Consider the following 9,643-nt stretch of genomic DNA (forward strand, 5'->3'; position numbering starts at 1 on the left):
CCTCAATAATTATGAATTAATTTATGAATTAATCAAGGTAATATGTTATCAATCAGACTAATTAAATTGCTTGTATGTATATATACATGTTTCCTTTTGACCAATTAGACAAGTGTTGTTTTTAACCTTTTATAGCGGTTTTGTTGTTATGTGCTAGTTGTCTCAAAATGTTGTTCTTTACCAAAAGAATGTCGGATAAATGTACCTATGAAATAAAAACAAATTGGTATGTGACATGGTAAACTGAGGACCTATATATTAGGTCCTTACATATGAAATTGGCGTTTTTCGTACTGGCCACTTTAATCACGAATTTCTCCTCTTTGGTAAGGAATTCCAAATTCAAATTTGTACAGCTATAGACTCATGTATTTGTGGTTCGATGACCGTCATTCGTTTGTTTTTTTTCTTCTGTTTTTTTCTGTTTGCGTCACTCATTTTACAAAATGGAAAACTTAAAATATCGCATTATTTACGAGTACGAGTTCCGCCGTGGCACTAGTGCTGCGGAAACGACTCGAAGGGTGAATGATGTGTATGGCGGTCGTGTTGCAAAAGAAAACACAGTTCGTTTTTGGTTCCAACGTTTTCGTTCTGGAAATTTCGATCTGCAGAACAAGCCCCGTGGACGGCCTGAGACTCAAGTTGATAATGAAGAGTTGAAGGCTATTGTGGAAGCGGATCCATCGCAAACCACGTCCGAGTTAGCTGCAGGCTGCGATGTTAGTGATAAAACTGTTTTAATTCACTTGAAGCAAATTGGGAAGATTAAAAAGCTTGAAAGGTGGGTACCTCACGAATTGACTGAAGCAAACCGGCAAACGCGCGTCGACTGTTGCGTTACATTACTAAACCGGCACAATAATGAAGGTATTTTAAACCGAATCATTACCTGTGATGAAAAATGGGTTCTTTACGATAATCGGAAGCGCTTAGCGCAATGGTTGGATCCTGGCCAGCCAGCCAAATCCTGCCCCAAGCGAAAATTAACCCCAAAAAAGTTACTTGTAAGCGTTTGGTGGACTAGTGCCGGTATTGTTCATTACAGTTTTCTCAAATCTGGCCAGACTATTACGGCTGATGTCTATTGTCAGCAATTGCAAACCATGATGGAAAAGCTAGCGGCTAAACAACCTAGGCTGGTCAATCGCTCCACGCCACTGCTGCTTCACGACAACGCTAGACCACACACTGCGCAACAGACGGCTACTAAATTAGAAGAGCTTCAATTGGAAAGTCTAAGACATCCTCCGTACTCCCCGGACCTTGCTCCAACAGATTACCATTTTTTTCGAAATTTGGATAACTTCTTGCAAGTGAAAAAATTCAACTCCGATGGGGCAGTCCAAATCGCCTTCAAAGATTTTATTGATTCCCGTCCGACTGGTTTTTTTAGTAAAGGGATCAATGAACTACCTATGAGATGGCAAAAGTGCATAGAAAATAATGGTTCATACTTTGATTAATTAAATATATTATATTAAAAAATATTCGACTTTTTGTTCCTCCCATACAAAACGCCAATTTCATATGTAAGGACCTAATATAAAAATTAATCTTAATTCTATAAAACATTAGTATTAGAGACTAGTATGAATTAATTATAGTATATTTCATTACGAGTGCGGAAAGCCTGTCATTGCAAAGTGTTCCGACAAATGTCTACCCAAGCCAAGGCGCAGCCAAAGGTGAGGGTTGACAGTTGGCACAAGTATTTTTAATACAGTTGTGAAAAAATTAAGCAATTTAATGTAATAATAAAAACACAACGCAACTAACTAAAATGTTTGGAAAATAGCGCCAACCGTAAAAGAATACAAACAGAGATTTTTTTGTTTCACCCATTCTGGGTAGGCAAAGGGAACTATGCCCAAACGGCCAAGTCTTCAGAAGTTATTTTTTTAGATATGAAATGAAAATTAAATTTAATGAGATGAAATAAAATGAAACCAACCTAATTCATTGAATCAAATCATTAAATCTGATATTGTAAAAAATTAGGAGCTTCTTTTTAGAAATATTTGTATGAAGCATAAAAATTTCAGTGATTTTTTTTTTTTGTAAAAACTTCGTGGTTGGTTTTTTCTTTTTAATAGACATTATTTTGACAGTTGGGAAAGAGAACACACGAGTTTAGAAAAGTAAAGAAAAAGCACGAATAAAAAAGTGTTTTTTATACAGTTGCTCAAAAAGTGGCTTATTGCAGGGACGAAGAGCGTTCGGAATGTGGGCTTTTACATATTCGTGCTTTTATATACTCGTTATGAAATATACTATTTCGAACCTTCTTCTTTTGATTTTGTCCTGTTGGTCATGTCTTTCCCGGACGCTCTGATGCATCACACTTGCACACGAACTTCACATATATCAATTATCGACTCGTTCGTTCACCATTCGAGTCGCCGACAGTTGCCCAACATAGTTGAACTTACGAGCGTGACGTGGCGCGTAATTTAAACAAAATGACAGCACGTCTCCAAGTTTCTAATTTAACGATTAACGGACTTTTATTAACGGAAGTTGAGTTTAACGGAAGTTAACAAAAGCGTTAACATTTTTTGAAGTTAACTTAAAAGTTAATCCGTTAAGCAAAATGTTAACTTCGTTAATTAACGATTAACGGATTGACGAGTTAATGCCCAGCTCTGTCTATAAGGTAATATACGTTGATTTTCTTTCAATGCCTGGTCGTTTTATATCGGATTCATTATATTTTGTGACGCACAGGAATACTTTGCATCATATGCTGAGAGAAAAACTTGAATATTTCTTATATTTATGGTTTTATATTAATTTAAATAGCATATTTAGCTAGTTAATAATGTATTGTTTCATACCAGGGACAATATGAACAATTTCATGTACAACCAAAATTATTTTTCCTGATCGTCACAGGGTCAATTTTTCTGAAAAACACCCACGTACAGTGCTAGACATAACTCCCACGTGGAAATACCTCACTTCTCTATTTATAGACTTCATACTTGCTTGAGCAAAAGCGACGGACCAGCTAGAGAATTAAAACCAAAATTTACTGTCTAACGTGCGTTGATATTTTTTTAACTTAATCGTCATCTAGAACAAACTATACCTACCAGTGCTTAGGTTATATAATTTTGAAGGATGTAAGAATTTTTGACTGTCTACTTTCTTTTTTATTTCGTGTACGGATGTGATTTTCTACGAAGTAATTAAAGTAATGTCACGTTTTATTACTTCAACAATCTCCAGATGGAGACAGGTTATGTTACAAATGCATTACCTTGCTTTGGTTGTCAGATTTTTTTTTGTTATAGATGTAACTAGTATCTGAGAAATGCTGCAAAATTGTCGTGTGGTATATTTTTATTCAAATTTACGTTAGAAAGTTATTACCAAGCATTATTAAAGAAGAATTTTATTAAAATAGAAAAATAAACATTAATATATTGTAGAATTTAAACCAAGTGATGAAATTCTATACTAAAATGTGGGAAACAGATCATATTTCTAGTGGTGGAGAATAGGTTATGGTTATATTTAGTTCTATTATCCAGTGCAAAATATGTGTAAAATTTATTTTTAACACATGTGCTGGTACAAGTTATGTTGAGAACTGAAAAACAACTGCAAATTGTCTGTTTATTGTTACTTTAAGTAAGTCAACAATGAATTGACTCCAAGTATTATGAAATTTGAATAAATTGACACCATTGACTGTTCAATCAATTTGATGTACTTTCTTTTTGATGAATAACATGCATTATCCCAATATATTCATTGCTTACTACCAAGTATTCTTTATTGAAAATTTATCTATAAATAATGTAAATTTTTTATAAAATGTTTTATATATAGATAATAAGGTAATAAATAAATATGTGAATAAATAATACCCTTCATAAAAATATATAAAATTTATTTTATTTCAGTGCGTTCAGAACCCATACCTGAGGTTGAACATGAAAGTCAACTACATAAAACGGAAACGAAAGTAGCAAAAATAACATCAGCAACTCCGAAAGAAATTCACATAACTGAAACATCAAACAACAACAAACTGCCTACATTACCAGAGTCTGCTGCAACAGAACATAACATTGACAATATTGAAAAGTCTGCTAAAGAATTAACTGCCAAACCTAGACTAAGTGAGAATAAAGAAACCTCCAGCGCAACAAAAGCTCAGCTGAAGCTTTCACAGAGCTTAGATAATACTGCAAGTGATAACATCAAACACAAAATGAAGGATATTAATCTTAATAATGAGTTGACAGGTTTGTTCCGTTTTCTTTTTTTTTTTTAAATACTTATTATACAAGGCAGCAAAGTTATTCATATATAATGTACTTATTCCGTCGAAAATATTTATTATATAATCAATTTCGTAAGAATTGTTTAAGTATTCCCATAATAGTATTTTTTTTATACAAAAATTGACAGATGTTGTGTAGCAGCAGTTTTTAAAATTTTTAATTATACATATGTATTTTTAATTACAACATTAGATTCTGCACCATCAGCAGATGCCAATGAAAATGAAATGACAACATTGAAGTCAGAAAATGTCAAAGAAGAGATATTCAAAAATGAAAAGGTCACAAATAACCCTAAGAATGATAAATCTTCCAATAACATTGACATAGAAGCATCAAAAGATAATGATGCTAATGATAATGTTGAAAGTGATTCAGACAAAGTAAGCATGGATCAAAAACAAGATGCTCCAACATCTGATGAAGAGTCGAAGACATCAACAGCCGAGGACAATGAGAAATCAGCATCTGCTGGTCCAAAACTGAAATACAAATATGACAATGGTAAATACATTGAATTAATTTCCTTAATATATTTTGGAACAGATATCGCTGATCTTGATAACTCCTTTTTTTAAAGATTCATTGTATTATTAAGGTATGTATTAATATTGTTTTTTTTTAGACCAATGGTCACCATTAAACCAGTCTGGCAAGAAGTGCTATGACATTGGACTATTGATGCAAATTAAAGATGATCCCCTCTCAAAGACAAAGCCAAATGCACCTATGCTAGAAGTATGCAATATAATAAAGGTGAGTGTATACTAAAATTGTTTATTATACATTATTGAAAACTGACATTCTAGAACAAGTGAGTTTTTTAAATGTTACGCAATATTGTCCTTTTCATTTTTATTTATTGTTTTTTTTCTAGCCACATCAAGAGCCGCAGCCGTTCAACCCAATATCCAGGCCTATTAATGATTCCTTGTTCCCGAACTTTGCGAAGAACTCGAGTATTGGTTCAAGGAGTAACACACCACGGGACCCTAAGAAGGACGGCAGGAACTTAAACGCCGGTGGTAAGTTTAAATTTAGTCTTTTGTTATAAAAAATGTTGATATATAATTACTTGTTGTAAAAAATACAATGTCATCTAGGTAAGGGAAGCATGAAGCTTAACGTTTCACCTAGTGGTAGCACCCATCATAAAGCTGTGATCCGTGTATCACTGACTCGGGAGGATGTAAAGCTTAACCAATCTAAAGATGCCTGGAAACCGACCAGATTGAAAGCAGCTAGTCTGAGCGAAGAAGAATTCAAAACACAGGTAAGTTATGGGCAAAGTTTTAATATCCTCAGCTCTAACCCTTATTGAATAATTTCTAAAAATGTTAAAGCAGAATAAATCTCATCAGTCAGTTGATTTTTTAATTATCACAGTACAAATTAAGTAGTAAGTACCATTTAGGTTAAGCATTTATTATTGAAGTGGTATCAATAAAGAACAATGGCAGAAAAATAGTTGAAAAAAAAATTAGCGTCTAGAAATGTCATATAGATACAATTAATTAACATATTTTTTTAATAATTTACGTAAATAATTCTATTTTTGTTGAAGCCACAGAAACATTATAATAATTTAAAGAATGTATATTGACTAATTGGATTATCACCCATTAAAGTGTTCCCACCATTTAAAGAATGCCATATTTTCGGAAATATAAGTAGCAAAGTGTACGAATTAGAAATTATTACTATGCATGACATTCCAAGACTTACTTTCAAATAGATACTTATTATTTATAGTAGGTGTATACTTAGTGAAAAAAGATAGTTCTTTGGTCTTCAGGCATTTTTAAATGACTGCAAACCGCACTATGTTGTAACTATTCGCTTTTATGGTTATGGCAACATTTAAAATGTCACGCACGTCACAAATACTCCGCCTTGTGTCGGTTAAGTTCGTGTGGCGCTCGTAGCAAAGAGTACCAACATGCCGCGTGACAGCTAGTGGTACTCTTATATTTTTCGAAATCAGCCACATAACTACTCGTAATCACCATCTGCCTGATTTATAACGATACAGTTCTGATTTAATATACAAAATAAAATCACGTACTAGATATTTACTTAAATAACAACCTTCATTGCGAATTTTCTCTAGCTGTCATTATGACGTAACCTTAAAAAACGAAAAATTAAAATCAAAATATCTATTTTTTGCGGCTTCCTCAGGCCGAAATTCTTTCAGTTATTTGCTCCGCAACTAATTCTTATCGTTTTAAGATATTTTTCATGCTTAGACGCTATCATTTAGCCTCAACTATTTTGATGTATGGGCGGCTGCCATTGTTCTTTATAATCTGTTAAAAATAATATCTGAAATAATTCATGCATTTTATTCCTTTTGAGCTGTATATATTTTTGTTGTATAAATTTATTCTTGTTTGTGACAAGGATCATTGAGGACATGGCCCTTTGTCATTTTAAGGTTGTGAAATTCAATTTCATCGCATCACCATTCATCGTCGTATTTTATTTGCATTCAAAATTAATCTTATGTGATTCACTTTTTGTTGTTTTGTAGGAGTTGTATAAGAAATTCAGAGGTATTCTGAACAAACTTACGCCGCAGAAGTTTGACACTCTAATGGAGAAAGTAAAAACATTGGAAATAAACACTCAAAGCCGTTTAGAAGGTGTCATTGATTTAGTTTTTGAGAAGGCGATCGATGAGCCTAACTTTTCCGAGGCCTATGCTAATATGTGCAATAAACTTGCATCAATAAAGGTAAATGTAAACTTTGATAAAAAAATGTAACCTTTAAATCTATATATATATAAAAGAAAGTTGTGTTAGTTACGCCATTTATAACTCAAGAACGGCTGAATCGATTTGACTGAAAATTGGTGGGCAGGTAGCTTAGGACCAGGAAAAGGACATAGGATAATCTTTACCCCATTTTCTATTTTTTTTTATTCCGCGCGGACGGAGTCGCGGGTAAAAGCTAGTACTACATAATATAACATAACATGTTTAATGACTTTGGTTTTTTATTACACAGGTACCCGCTGATAATGGCTCCCCTGACAAATATGTTAATTTCCGACTCATTATCAGCAAGTGCCAGAATCAATTTGTCACAGCTAAGGTTGATGAGAATGTCTTGAAAATGGAGAAAGAAATGAATGAATGCACTGACCCTGTAAGTACATATTATAAATATACTTACACTATTTATAACTCAAGACTCATGACTTAACAGATTTGGCTGTAAATAGGTAGAGGGGTAGATTAGAAACAGGAGACAGACATAGAATATAATTAGCTGTACGGTCAATATGTCGTGAGCTCTTCGAAAATATGTACATATGTATTTTTTACAGTATAACAAGTTGTTACTGATTTGGATTAAAACAGTTCTATTATTAATTGCAATTTTCATGCATTAATTATTTATAAATATTATTTCAGGTCAAAAAGAAGGAAATTCAATTGCAGTTGGAAGAAGAAAATAGAAAATTAAGAATGAGATCGGTTGGAAATGTCAGATTTATTAGTAAGTTTTTTTTTCTTTTTCTTGTTATGCTAAAAATTTATTCATTTTTACATTTTTATTGATTAATTCGTAGTTCTATTCTTTATGTAGCCAGCTGTTGTTTTTTGACATTTTTTTATTATAGAAGTTTTAATACAACTTATAAATACAAAGATTATTCATTTAATGTGTATGCGCTTTATAGCGAATGCGAATTTTGGTATTAAAAAGTTTCATTTAGTTCTGTATATGTTTTATAATTGATAATGACTTCATTGTATGCATATAGGCAATTGCTTCAGCGAATGTTTACTACGCATTGCCAAGCTATTGTAGCTCACATAGGGTTTCACAGCTGATAACCTATATCTGAGAATGTGACCCCAGAACTGAACTGCATTGACTCTTGTATTAATACATATTGTTATACTTTACATTCTCTTTGGTATAACGGTGACAACAATATGTACCAATACAAGTGTCTTCAAAGTCGAAACTCGTAGGGAGGATGACAAATGTATATATATATATACATTTGTAGTTTACATTCTGGCAGGACCGTAAAACATTATGAGTACACAACCAGTTTAAACACTAACTGGCACCAGTGAGCCAAAACAGTCAATTATAGGCCAGCGCTACTGTCCTACTTTATTGGCATAACGTAAATCAAGCATAAAAAAGAATGCATATAACATCATTGGTTTCTGAGACCCAAATCCCAGTTTAAAGTGTATTGTTATCTCTGATTCGTCAAAGATGATGACAGCGATGACAATGTTTTTAATAGAGATTTTGGTCTCAGAAATTTCGTCATTGTTTTGTTTGGCTCGCGAATATCTACATTGTGAAGAAATTGCATGAATCTTTTGCTTCTATAAACCTCATTTGTATGTGAAACAATTCCTTTGATTTAAATATAAAACCTTATGTGCGCATGCGCAAGAACGCGAGATTCTTAATACATTAGAAATATCTATATATATAAAAGAAAGTGGTGTTAGTTACACTATTTATAACTCAAGATCGGTCGAACTGATTTAGCTGAAAATTGATCGGGAGGTAGCTTAGAACTAGGAGACGGACATAGGATAATTTTTACCCTGTTTTTTATTTTTTATTCCGCGCGGACGGAGTCGCGGGTAAAAGGTAGTGTTTTTATAAAATGGAATTTAACATTATTCTATTATTATTCCCATATAAAATGTTCAATGTACAATAGCATTATGAAGCGCAGTACAATTTTCTTCAATGTATTTTACAATATGTCGTTATTTTCAGGTGAGCTGTATAAATTGAAAATGTTGACTGCCAAGATTATGGTTTATTGTATGAATTATCTCGTAGACAAGTTAGAAGAGGAAAAACTTGAATGTCTTTGCAAATTGCTTACCACTATTGGGGAACAGGTATAATCTACATTTATATATAATGTAATTTAATAATACAACTTATACCACCTATCTATCACTAGGATAGGCTCCGAGATCTGTAGGGACATTTATATGAACTAATGTCATACAAACGACGGAGTCGCGGACAACAGCTAGATAAACATAAAATCAGTCAATATATAAAACTAAGAGCATCTAACTATAAATCTAAACGAATTAACCAAACATGTAAAATATTATTAAAACAATGTTCTTGTTGGCGACATAGTTACCAACTCATGTTACACGTGCCGCTCTTGAACTCGCGTCGCGACAAGTTTAACATTTCAAAGAATTATCGTCGGTTCAATGTTTATCTTGTGGCGCCACAGCGGGCCGCTAAAGGGTTTCTTTGTAAATCCTTTATCAACCGACACCGAAAGACGCGCATTGTTTTAACTGAAGCCCGCTAAAGAACGGTGCGGCACAG

General features: G+C 33.1%; 1 long non-coding RNA gene across 1 annotated transcript; it reads left to right on the forward strand.

Moving 5' to 3' along the window:
• Window positions 1–7,356: 7,356 nt before the first annotated feature.
• On the forward strand, window positions 7,357–9,127 carry LOC123723404. Its single transcript, XR_006756730.1, has 3 exons — window positions 7,357–7,447; window positions 7,717–7,801; window positions 9,062–9,127. It is a non-coding gene; the product is annotated as an uncharacterized LOC123723404 (long non-coding RNA).
• Window positions 9,128–9,643: the final 516 nt, after the last annotated feature.

The sequence above is a fragment of the Papilio machaon genome, chromosome W, assembly GCF_912999745.1.
Source record: "Papilio machaon chromosome W, ilPapMach1.1, whole genome shotgun sequence".
NCBI lineage: Eukaryota > Metazoa > Arthropoda > Insecta > Lepidoptera > Papilionidae > Papilio > Papilio machaon.